The sequence below is a fragment of the Drosophila ficusphila genome, unplaced genomic scaffold (assembly GCF_018152265.1).
Source record: "Drosophila ficusphila isolate 14025-0441.05 unplaced genomic scaffold, ASM1815226v1 contig_128, whole genome shotgun sequence".
NCBI classification, from domain to species: domain Eukaryota; kingdom Metazoa; phylum Arthropoda; class Insecta; order Diptera; family Drosophilidae; genus Drosophila; species Drosophila ficusphila.
In genome coordinates, this window is record NW_025064017.1 from 1,481,478 (window position 1) to 1,493,532 (window position 12,055).

The window sequence follows — 12,055 nt, forward strand, 5'->3', positions numbered from 1 at the left end:
TATTTCTGTAGTAGTTTCGCATTCGGAGCGTATTTCTTTTTGAATTTCTTTTATTTTCACTAAATATTCTTTTTCTTACTGCGAGATTATTTTTAAGACGCTCGTGGTAAGCTAAACAAGGGTTCTTAAAACTCAATGTTTGTTTATTTGTAACATTATGTTCTATTTGCTTATGGTCTGTGGTTCGACGAACTATTGCTTTTGGAGCACCTTGTTGTTCGGCGGAGATGCTCCTTTCTGCCGGTTTTCCGATTTACGTAAACAATTTTGGCATTGTGGTTTGTATACATTTGGAAGACCACATCCATAACAAAATATACGCCTTTCTCCAAGACAATTCTCCCATAAATGACCTTCCTTAACACAGTTCCAGCAAATGCTTCGTGAAACAGGTTTTTGCATGGCAGCGATATCTCCAGTGCATTCATCGACAGCTTCTTCCTCACTAAGAGTTTCTTCGACGGCATAAACTTTATACGACGCCGGTTCTCTATTCTTTGAGGGTATGGGTCGCGTTTTCCCTAATTCTCTGAGAAAATTTTCTCTTCTTTGCACCAACTTACGCAGTTGAGCTATTGACGAAATATCTTCAAACAACAATCGATCCTAAACATCGGTCAGCAAGTTTCCTTGAACAATTTCAACTATTTCTCTTTCATCTAGGCTCACTGCAAGTCTATCCATTAGTTTGCAAATCGCTTCGTAATATGACTCGAACGATTCACCTATTTTTGCTTTCGAGCGCGAATTTGCTCTCGAATCTCGTTATTTGATCTACTTTCTTTATACTGAAAGCGTATAGCTTTACAAAAATCTGTCCAGTTATTTTGAGTTGTGGCTTTGTGGTAGCGCCAATACCAATCTTTGGCTTTTCCAACCAGAAGTGCATGAATGTTTTGATTTACAGCCTGAAAATCATTATTGAGGTTTTGGGCCGTCAGGGTCTTAATTCTGTAAAGGAATTCTTCTACTGGTAACCCTGAAGCAGATCCATCAAAATGAATACCCCACTTTTGCATAATATCAGCTATCTTGGCTGCCGAAATAGTGGTATTTGCAATATTATGAAAAGATCGGTGATCTTCAATTTGACTATCCTGTTGGTAATTATTTTGGGACGATTGCTCTGCCCTAACTTGACAATTCTCATTTGCTTGGCCTCTATTCGGACCAGGTTGTTGAGGAATGTGTTGATATACTGGTGGATTAAGCGACTGTAATGCTCGTGCTACTGCTTGTTGTATCAACGACTCTATTTGGCCAAAATCCAAGTTATTTGGACTCGTTGGATTCCTAACATTTTGTGTCTGTGAACGGGTGTTGCCTTTTCTAGGTCTTCCAGGGGGTTTATTTTTAGCTCCACCTCTAGGAGGTTGTTCGGCTCTGTTCGTACTATGACTAATATCAAAGGGTGGTAAATTTTCTATGCTTAAGTTTGTTGGTGCTGGATTAGAATTGCCTACCAATTCCTTATTCAAGTCTCTTGTGACTGATCGAGTAGTTACTCGTCCCGGTTCTTGACCTTGTACTTTTGAATTTGGTGAACAATTTCCAACTACAACTTTTAAATCTCTTGTGTGCACCACCGCAAAACAAGAGGGGCAATCAGCATGTGATTGTAATCTATTCTCAATGCAAGACTTATGGTATATATGTTTACATAATGTAATAGAACAAGTTTGTGTGTCTGACATTAATTCACTGCACACTAGGCAAATATTGGCATCCTCATTTGAGGGTTGATTACCAAAACTGTGTTGTAAAACCATTTTAAATTGTATTTAATTAGTAAGACATTCTTGGGGCAAAATTAAACAATAAAAGGGATTTTTTTTCTTCCCCTAAAGTTTTCCTTGAAGATGCGAATATAAATTGGGCTATTACAATTATTGTGGAGTTTGATGTTATTTATTTACCTAGAAATTTGTAAGATATATGTTAACGGATGCACATACTTATGCTAATATGGTGCATAATTCCAGTTAAATACGCCTTACAGTTTTCCTATATGGAATTACAATAAAATAACAATCAATAAGATAAAGACAGGTAATTTTTTTGCAAAAATTACAAATACAGAGGATAGCCGTGTACCGATAATAAGGTCGATTAGATTCAAATCCATAAATCTTCGAATTCCAGAAGAGGAACTTCTTCTATATCTTGTAATTCACACCTAAATCAAAACCTCTCTTTACCCGAAAACAAAAGAGCTTATCCATTCATCATTGTTGCAGCTCTGCTTTCATTGGGTCGACTTCTGATAGTCGAACAAATCCTCAATTGAAATTTAATTACAACAACTCTAAATGGCGGGATAAGTAAACCAAACCGTATCCTATTGGAAGTGTGATTTTCGTCTACATGCCCCATTTGTTGGGCGCCAAAATTTGTAACCTCCTCAGCCGCGTTGCCTACGAAACCTTTTGTAGCTGCAAAAATCTGCAGTGGGTTACGTATTGATGTTGCAAGACAACGGGTTAACAATTTAGGAACAATCAGTAGCGGCGGGACCCTTAAAACGGTAGCTCATTCCGGGTGGGGTAGGTTCTTGCTGATGCCTAAATTCGACGCTACGAATTTAATTATATAGAGTCCCTCAAAACAACAAAACCTTCTTTAAGGTGAAAAGTCAAACCAGAATCAAACTAATTATTTAACAAGTGCGAACTCCAAAGAATTGTAAGGGGGTGGCGTTGATGTTGGTAGCCACTTGTTTGCTTAACCCACCCAACCATGTTTCTCGAAGAAGAGGAAACCCAAATGTTAATGTCCCTTCTTTTTATTTAATTTATACCCCCATGTCTAACAAAAACTTAGAAATTCATTGTGATATTCATCTCTGTATAATTCATAATATAAGTTTCAACAAATAATTACTAAAATTCATGAGTACATCTCTTATAAGCTGCGTAACAGCCAGTTCTTTTAATTACATTAAAGTTTGGGGTTTGCTTAAGCTAAGGGAATTATTTATACATCCTATTTCATATATACAGATTCAAGTTTCTTTCATTTCTTTTAATGTTTTACTTTACTTTACTTTGCGTTCAAATTAGGATCAAAATCATTTTATTTCCCACAACAATAACAGCTGAAACACGGTATGGTTCACATAGAAAATATGGGAGAATAACAATTTGCAAAATCAATAGTCTTTATCAGCCAGATCAAACGTAAACCGATGCAGAAAGCTCATGAGAATCAAAACAAAACCAAAACAAACGAAAAGTTAGCCGTACAGGTTGTTAAGCCATACCCGTAGGCAAGCTGATAATAAAGATTCACATTTATGTTTTTCTTTCACTCTTTATGCATGGTTTCGGAAACGATCACAAATCTTAGATTCTTTCACTTTTTATTTTGGTATTGTATTTACACTAGTTGTTTGCTCTGTTTCCTTTGGCTTTTATAATTTGTTTTTATTTTGACACACATTCTAAATAAAGTTATTTAGAGAAAAACTCACCCACTCTTGTTGCTTGATAAAGGCCTTCATGTTGCCGCTGAGTTGAGGTCTTGAATGCTAAATGTTAAAGTTTTTTTTATATAAGATTATTGATTTGGTTATTAGTCTCCATTAAGTAACCTCTTGGCTGGCTTGTTGTTATGGGAAGTTTTGTTGTGAACTTATTTTTTTAATTTTATTATTTTAGTTGAATTTTAATGAATTTTAAGGTTTTATTTCTTCATAGTTTTTGGGTCGGGTTTTTAAATTAGCAAATTTTAGATTTTTAAGTTGTCGATTTTATCTAGCTGGTTTTATATCCCTCGCTGTGAATTTCTTGCTACAGGTCCGCCAACTCTTACACCTCCCCTCGCCATGTGGACGGGAGTTCTGCCTGCCCTTAAGTGAAATTTTTACTGGCCAAATCAATGCTGCCTGATGATCTTCTTTTGGCAAAAGCAGAACTCCGGGGGTGTATTGGTGTGGCTTGCGATTCACTAATGAAAGAGGACAGTTTAGAGACTTCTGCAGAGGTTATGTTATGTAACAACTTACGCAATGCTATATTCTGTGTGGGCCAATATAAAAATGTAGATTTATACTACACCTCCAAGATCAGCTAGATGGTTTCGAAAATGTGGCTGTCTTGGGGTCGAATTTACAGGTTAAAATTTAATTCTGGTTTTTCTCAATTTTACAAAATATTTACCGGATGGATTGGATAAGCAGACAAATAATTAATATAAAGCCGCCGCAGTCACTGATAAACGACAGGTTCTTCGATGCCGATGGATTTCAGTTGCACTGGCTTAAAAACTTTCCACGCTTCTTTTGGTGTGCACCGTATGTCTATTTTTAGACACGATAAGATAAGATAAGAGCTTGTACTGCTCATGAGCACGACTTGAAACGGAAAGACAGTAAGCTGGAGTTTCGAGCTTTATTTCGACTCTCAACTTGATGTAGGGATGCTTTTTGAAAAACCACTATTTGCCATTCCCAGGAAGGGTTGTCCAAATAGGTGAATTTCTAGTAATATTGTAGCGGGCTTTATTTATTATTTAAAAATGGAAAAGTCGAGGTAATCTAAAAACCTTTTCTTTCCAAAACAATTGTATAGGAATGAAAACTACTTCTTGCAAACCAAGGCGACCATTACAGGGGTCCCCCTTCATTTTTTTGCAAAATCGATTTTTTCATTTTTTTTTTTGCAAAAACTTTCATAAAATGGCCAAAAATCGGTTTATCTCAACGGGAAAAACATTTTCTTTCATGTTTCAAACCCTAGAAAAAAGTTGCATACCAGCTTTTTCCAATTTCTGAAAATAAATTTTTTCGAAAATGTTGATTTTATTGCAAAATCAGTTTTTTAATTTTTTCGCACCTTTTTCTCGGAAAAACTTGCAAAAAATGTCCAAAAATCGGTTTATCTCAACGGGAAAAACATTTTCTTTCATGTTTCAGGCCCTAGAAAAAAGATGCATACCAGCTTTTTCCAATTTCTGAAATTAAATTTTTTCGAAAATTTTGTGGGGGTCCCCCTTGATGTTTTTGCAAAATCGATTTTTTCATTTTTTTTTTTGCACCTTTTTCTCGGAAATCTTGCATAAAATGGCCAAAAATCGGTTTATCTCAACGGGAAAAACATTTTCTTTCATGTTTCAAGCCCTAGAAAAAAGTTGCATACCAGCTTTTCCCAATTTCTGAAAATAAATTTTTTCGAAAATGTTGTGGGGGTCCCCCTTCATTTTTTTTGCAAAATCGATTTTTTCATTTTTCCTCACCTTTTTCTCGGAAAAACTTGCATAAAATGGCCAAAAATCGGTTTATCTTAACAGGGAAGGTATTTTCTTTCATGTTTCAAGCCCTGGAAAAAAGTTGTATACCAGCTTTTTCCAATTTCTGAAAATAAATTTTTTCGAAAATTTTCTGGGGGTCCCCATTAATTTTTTTTCCAAAATCGATTTTTTTCATTTTTTTGCACCTTTTTAGTCGGAAAAATTTTCATAAAATGGCCAAAAATCGGTTTATCTCAACGGGAAAAACATTTTCTTTCATGTTTCAAGCCCTAGAAAAAAGTTGCATACCAGCTTTATCCAATTTCTGAAAATAAATTTTTCGAAAATTTTGTGGGGGTCCCCCTTCATTTTTTTGCAAAATCGATTTTTTCATTTTTCCTCACCTTTTTCTCGGAAAAACTTGCATAAAATGGCCAAAAATCGGTTTATCTCAACGGGAAAAACATTTTCTTTCATGTTTCAAGCCCTAGAATAAAGTTGCATACCAGCTTTTTCCAATTTCTGAAAATAAATTTTTCGAAAATTTTGTGGGGTCCCCCTTCATTTTTTTTGCAAAATCGATTTTTTCATTTTTCCTCACCTTTTTCTCGGAAAATCTTGCATAAAATGGCCAAAAATCGGATTATCTTAACAGGGAAGGTATTTTCTTTCATGTTTCAAAGACAATTGTCAACTGTCAATGACAACAGACGTGTTTTTATATCGCTCCGCCGAGTAACTAAAAATACATCGGAAATATCAGATTTCTATTTCGCGAAATTCGCTCAGGGTACGCGTGGGTACTCCTGCTCATGTTGCATATATATCTAATTGCTAATATAAGTGATATAATACAGTTTTTTCACAAATTTTGCCACGCGCGATAAGCTCAAATAAATGAGCGGCGAGCAAAATAATGAGCGTAGAAGCTCCGTAAACCAAAGAAACGCTTGTTATGCTTATTTCTCAACTCGCGATACCGAAGTAGAGAAAACGTCTACAAAGAGCAACCCGGCCCTACTGACCGTCGAAAGCACGAGAGCCCGCTCTCTATCACCAGCCCTACTCATTCCAACTCCCACATCTTGGAGTTATCAATGCCAGACCCCACCACCGGCTTCTATGGGAGACGCACCAACAACAAGCAGTGCTTCAATTTCTACTACCTCAGCAAAAGTAACGGCAACGACCAATATTGCGAAAACGGTGTCAACGGCTCCATCGCAAACTGCAACAGCAACAAAAACAGTAAGCTTTGATAAGCAACAAGCGGTTCCGGCCATACAGACCGGTATGGATCGCTACATCCAGATAAAGCGTAAGCTTAATCCGCAGAACACGGTTGGTAACAAACCAAAGATCAACCGTACAATCCAAGCCAAGGAAAAAACCAGCATTTCAAACAACAGCAACCGATTTTCCCTCTTAGCAGATGGCGAGACCCAAGCTGAGCCGGAGCAAGTGACCCAAAAGAAACCAAAGCCTCCACCTATTTACATTAGGGAAAAAAGCTCAAACGCCCTGGTCAACAAAATTGTTGCGCTGGTCGGGGACGAAAATTTTCATGTTGTTCCGCTTATTAAAGGGAACGTTCACGAAACCAAAGTTCAGACGAAATATGAAGAACACTTCCGAGCTGTTTCCAAATACCTGGAGGAAACGAAAAAGAATTTTTACACCTACCAACTAAAAAGTAGCAAAGGGCTACAGGTAGTACTAAAAGGAATCGAACCCGACGTCGCCCCCTCTGAGATACTAGAAGCCCTTAAAGGCAAGGGATTCTCTGCTAAGAATGTTAGCAATATTATTAACAAAAATAAAAAGCCGCAACCACTCTTTAAGGTCGAGCTCGAGCCAGATAGCAAAACCCTAAGGAAAAATGAAGTGCACCCGATCTACAAGCTGCAGTTCTTACTGCACCGGAGGATCACAGTGGAAGAACCACACAAACGGAACGGCCCAGTGCAATGTACAAATTGCCAGGAGTTTGGGCACACCAGGACATACTGCACACTACGGTCAGTTTGTGTAGTCTGCGGAGACTTCCACAATTCCGCACACTGCCCTGCTAACAAAGAAGATCCCCATACAAAAAAATGTGGGAACTGCGGAGGAAACCATACGGCAAACTACAGAGGCTGTCTGGTCTACAAGGAGCTGAAGAGTCGCATGCGACAAGCGACAGCTACGCGTCAACAAAATACACAAAACATGTATTTTAAATCAAAAACTACGCCAGACATATTTTTCGCCAAGGCAGCCAGATCTTCGTTCGGTCCGCTCAGTACCACCAACGGCATCTCCTACGCTGATGCTCTACGAACGGGCATGGAAAAACCACTCCAGCCACACTCAGAAAACGCTAAACAGGTACCACCCCAGCCGCAAAGTAATTTGGAAACTATGATGTTTACCATGCAACAAAGTATGATGGAGTTCATGTCATTTATGAAAGCGACCATGCAAACGCTGGTCCAGAACCAGAATATGGTGATGCAGCTGCTTGTATCACAGCAGTCCAAATAATAAATGACCAATCTAAGAATATCCATGTGGAATGCCAACGGCATTTCACGGCATAAACTGGAAATAACACAATTCCTAAATGCAAATCACATCGACGCCATGTTGCTGGTAGAAACTCACCTCACAAGCAAATATAACTTCCATATACGGGGGTATACCTTCTACCGCACAGATCATCCCGATGGTAAAGCCCACGGCGGCACCGGCATCTTAATTAGAGAACGCATCAAACACCATTTTCACCAAAGGTTTGCAACAAACTACTTGCAAGCCACGTCTATAAAAGTGCAGTCAGGAAACGACAACCTTTGCATCGCCGCTGTCTACTGCCCACCACGCTTTACAATCTTTGAAGGTCAATTCATGGATTTCTACAACTCACTTGGGGATCGCTTCATAGCTGCTGGAGATTATAACGCCAAGCATACGCACTGGGCATCACGCCTTGTTACTCCCAAAGGAAGGCAACTTTATAATGCACTTATAAATGTGAGAAATAAGTTGGACTACGTTTCTCCTGGTAGCCCCACATATTGGCCAGCAGATCCTAGAAAGATCCCAGATCTAATTGATTTCGCGGTTACAAAAACATCCCACGCAACCTAATAAGCGCCACGGCCCTACCCGATCTCTCATCAGACCACTCTCCATTGTTGATAACCCTTCTTCAAAGCCCAGAAATTACGGACTACACCTACAGGCTGACGTCGCACAGAACTGACTGGATGAAATATAGGAAGTACGTAAGTTCCCACATTGAGCTTAACACCCAGCTCAATATCGAAGAGGACATCGACTGCTCTACCGCCGCCCTGGAAGAGGTACTCGTCACAGCAGCCAGGATCTCAACACCACAACGACATGATGCGCAAATAAAGAAGTTCAAAACCAACCTGCAAATCGAACAGCTCGTTCTGGAAAAGAGGCGTCTGCGAAGGGAGTGGCAAACCAGCAGATCGCCACGCTCAAAGCAACGTCTAAATGAAGCCACCCGCAAACTAAACCGGGTTCTGAAGCAAGATGCCGAAAACGCACAACTGAGATATATCGAGAAACTCTCTCCAACAAGTGCAAAGCATCCTTTGTGGAGGGCTCACCCAAATCTAAGCTCTCCGGCTGAAACCGTCTCCCCGATAAGAAATTCTTCAGGTGGCTGGGCGCGCAGCGACACAGACAGAGCCGAAACATTTGCCTCACATCTCAGGGGCGTCTTCCAACCGAACCCCGCCGCAAGTCCTTTCGTTCTACCGGAAATCCAAACTGAAAGCGAATCCACAATACCATCGTTTCGACCGAATGAGATCACCACAGTCATCCGGAGGCTAAAACCGAAAAAGGCTCCCGGCGGTGACCAAATAACTCCAAAAATGATAATTGAACTTCCAAACTGTGCTATTGAGGTCATCTGTAAACTCTTCAATGGGATCATAAGTCTTGGCTACTATCCAAAAAAATGGAAAAAGTCAATAATTATAATGATACCAAAGGCCGGAAAAGATCACACGATTCCGTCCTCATACAGACCAATAAGTCTTTTATCATGCCTGTCGAAACTGTTCGAAAAATGCCTTCTAACACGCATTTTACCATATATGGGAGCTCATAACATTATCCCAGCCCATCAATTTGGCTTCAGAGAAAAACATGGAACTATCGAGCAAGTAAACAGAATAACATCAGAGATTCGCACAGCCTTCGAACATAGAGAATACTGCAGCGCGATATTCCTCGACGTATCCCAAGCATTCGACCGCGTCTGGCTCACCGGTCTTATGCATAAAATTAAAACACACTTTCCCGGGTACACTCACAAATTACTCGAGTCGTATCTCTACAACAGAGTCTTCGCAGTGAGGTGCAACACAACAACATCCGAAAACTATAAAATCGAAGCTGGAGTCCCACAAGGAAGCGCACTTGGACCAACTCTATTCGTCCTCCACACAGCGGATATTCCCACGAGCGAGGGACTACTAACATCCACCTTCGCTGACGATACTGCGATCCTCAGCCGCTCCAGATGCCCAGTCCGTGCAACATCCCAATTAGCCAACCACCTCACGGTAGTAGAGAAGTGGCTATCCGACTGGCGTATCAAAATAAACGAACAGAAGTGTAAGCACGTAACGTTTACTCTCAACAGACAAACATGTCCTCCGATCCACTTGAATAGCACAATGATCCCCCAAGTCAACGAAGTAACGTATCTCGGCGTCCACCTCGACAGACGTCTAACATGGCGTAGACACATCGAATGCAAGAAACTACATTTAAAACTAAAAGCCAGCAGCCTTCACTGGATTATAAACGCCCGATCGCCCATGTGTCTGGACTACAAGGTACTGCTCTACAACTCCACTCTTAAAGCAATCTGGACGTATGGCTCCCAGCTCTGGGGAAACGCGAGCAAAACTAACATAGACATCATACAGCGCGCTCAAGCAAAGATCCTGAGAACTATCACTGGGGCACCTTATTATTATACAAAACAAAACAACCATAGCCACCTAGGCTTACAGGAAAAAAAAAAAAAAAAAAAAAAAAAAAAAAAAACAAAAAAAAAAAAACACCCACCCCAACCCACCCCACAAAAAAAGTAACTCATCCAAATTACAAAAAAAACCCCCCCCCCACCAAACCCCCCACAAACCCACCCAAATTTTTAACGGCCCTTTTTTTTTTTTCCAATTTAATTAATTTATATTTTAAATTTTATTAAATTTTTTATTATTTTTTTAAGTATTATATTAAAAAAAAAAAAAAAAAAAAAAAAAAAAAAAAAAAAAAAAAAAAAAAAAAAAAGTTTCAAGCCCTAGAAAAAAGTTGCATACCAGCTTTTTCCAATTTCTGAAAATAAATTTTTTCGAAAATTTTGTGGGGGCCCCCCTTGATTTTTTTGCAAAATCGATTTTTTCATTTTTTCGCACCTTTTTCTCGGAAAAACTTGCATAAAATGGCCAAAAATCGGTTTATCTCAACAGGGAAAAGCATTTTCTTTCATGTTTCAAGCCCTAGAAAAAAGTTGCATACCAGCTTTTTCCAATTTCTGAAAATAAATTTTTTCGAAAATTTTGTGGGGGTCCCCTTGATTTTTTTGCAAAATCGATTTTTTCATTTTTTTCGCACCTTTTTCTCGGAAAAACTTGCATAAAATGGCCAAAAATCGGTTTATCTCAACAGGGAAAACATTTTCTTTCATGTTTCAAGCCCTGGAAAAAAGTTGCATACCAGCTTTTTCCAATTTCTGAAAATAAATTTTTTCGAAAATTTTGTGGGGGTCCCCCTTGATTTTTTGCAAAATCGATTTTTTCATTTTTTTCGCACCTTTTTCTCGGAAAAACTTGCATAAAATGGCCAAAAATCGGTTTATCTCAACAGGGAAAACATTTTCTTTCATGTTTCAAGCCCTAGAAAAAAGATGCATACCAGCTTTTTCCAATTTCTGAAAATAAATTTTTTCGAAAATTTTGTGGGGGTCCCCCTTGATTTTTTTGCAAAATCGATTTTTTCATTTTTTCGCACCTTTTTCTCGGAAAAACTTGCATAAAATGGCCAAAAATCGGTTTATCTTAACAGGGAAGGTATTTTCTTTCATGTTTCAAGCCCTGGAAAAAAGTTGCATACCAGCTTTTTCCAATTTCTGAAAATAAATTTTTTCGAAAATTTTGTGGGGGTCCCCCTTGATTTTTTTGCAAAATCGATTTTTTCATTTTTTCGCACCTTTTTCTCGGAAAAACTTGCATAAAATGGCCAAAAATCGGTTTATCTCAACGGGAAAACATTTTCTTTCATGTTTCAAGCCCTAGAAAAAGTTGCATACCAGCTTTTTCCAATTTCTGAAAATAAATTTTTTCGAAAATTTTGTGGGGGTCCCCCTTGATTTTTTTGCAAAATCGATTTTTTCATTTTTTTTTGCACCTTTTTCTCGGAAAAACTTGCATAAAATGGCCAAAAATCGGTTTATCTCAACGGGAAAACATTTTCTTTCATGTTTCAAGCCCTAGAAAAAAGTTGCATACCAGCTTTTTCCAATTTCTGAAAATAAATTTTTTCGAAAATTTTGTGGGGGTCCCCCTTGATTTTTTTGCAAAATCGATTTTTTCATTTTTCTCACCTTTTTCTCGGAAAAACTTGCATAAAATGGCCAAAAATCGGTTTATCTTAACAGGGAAGGTATTTTCTTTCATGTTTCAAGCCCTGGAAAAAAGTTGCATACCAGCTTTTTCCAATTTCTGAAAATAAATTTTTTCGAAAATTTTGTGGGGGTCCCCCTTGATTTTTTTGCAAAATCGATTTTTTCATT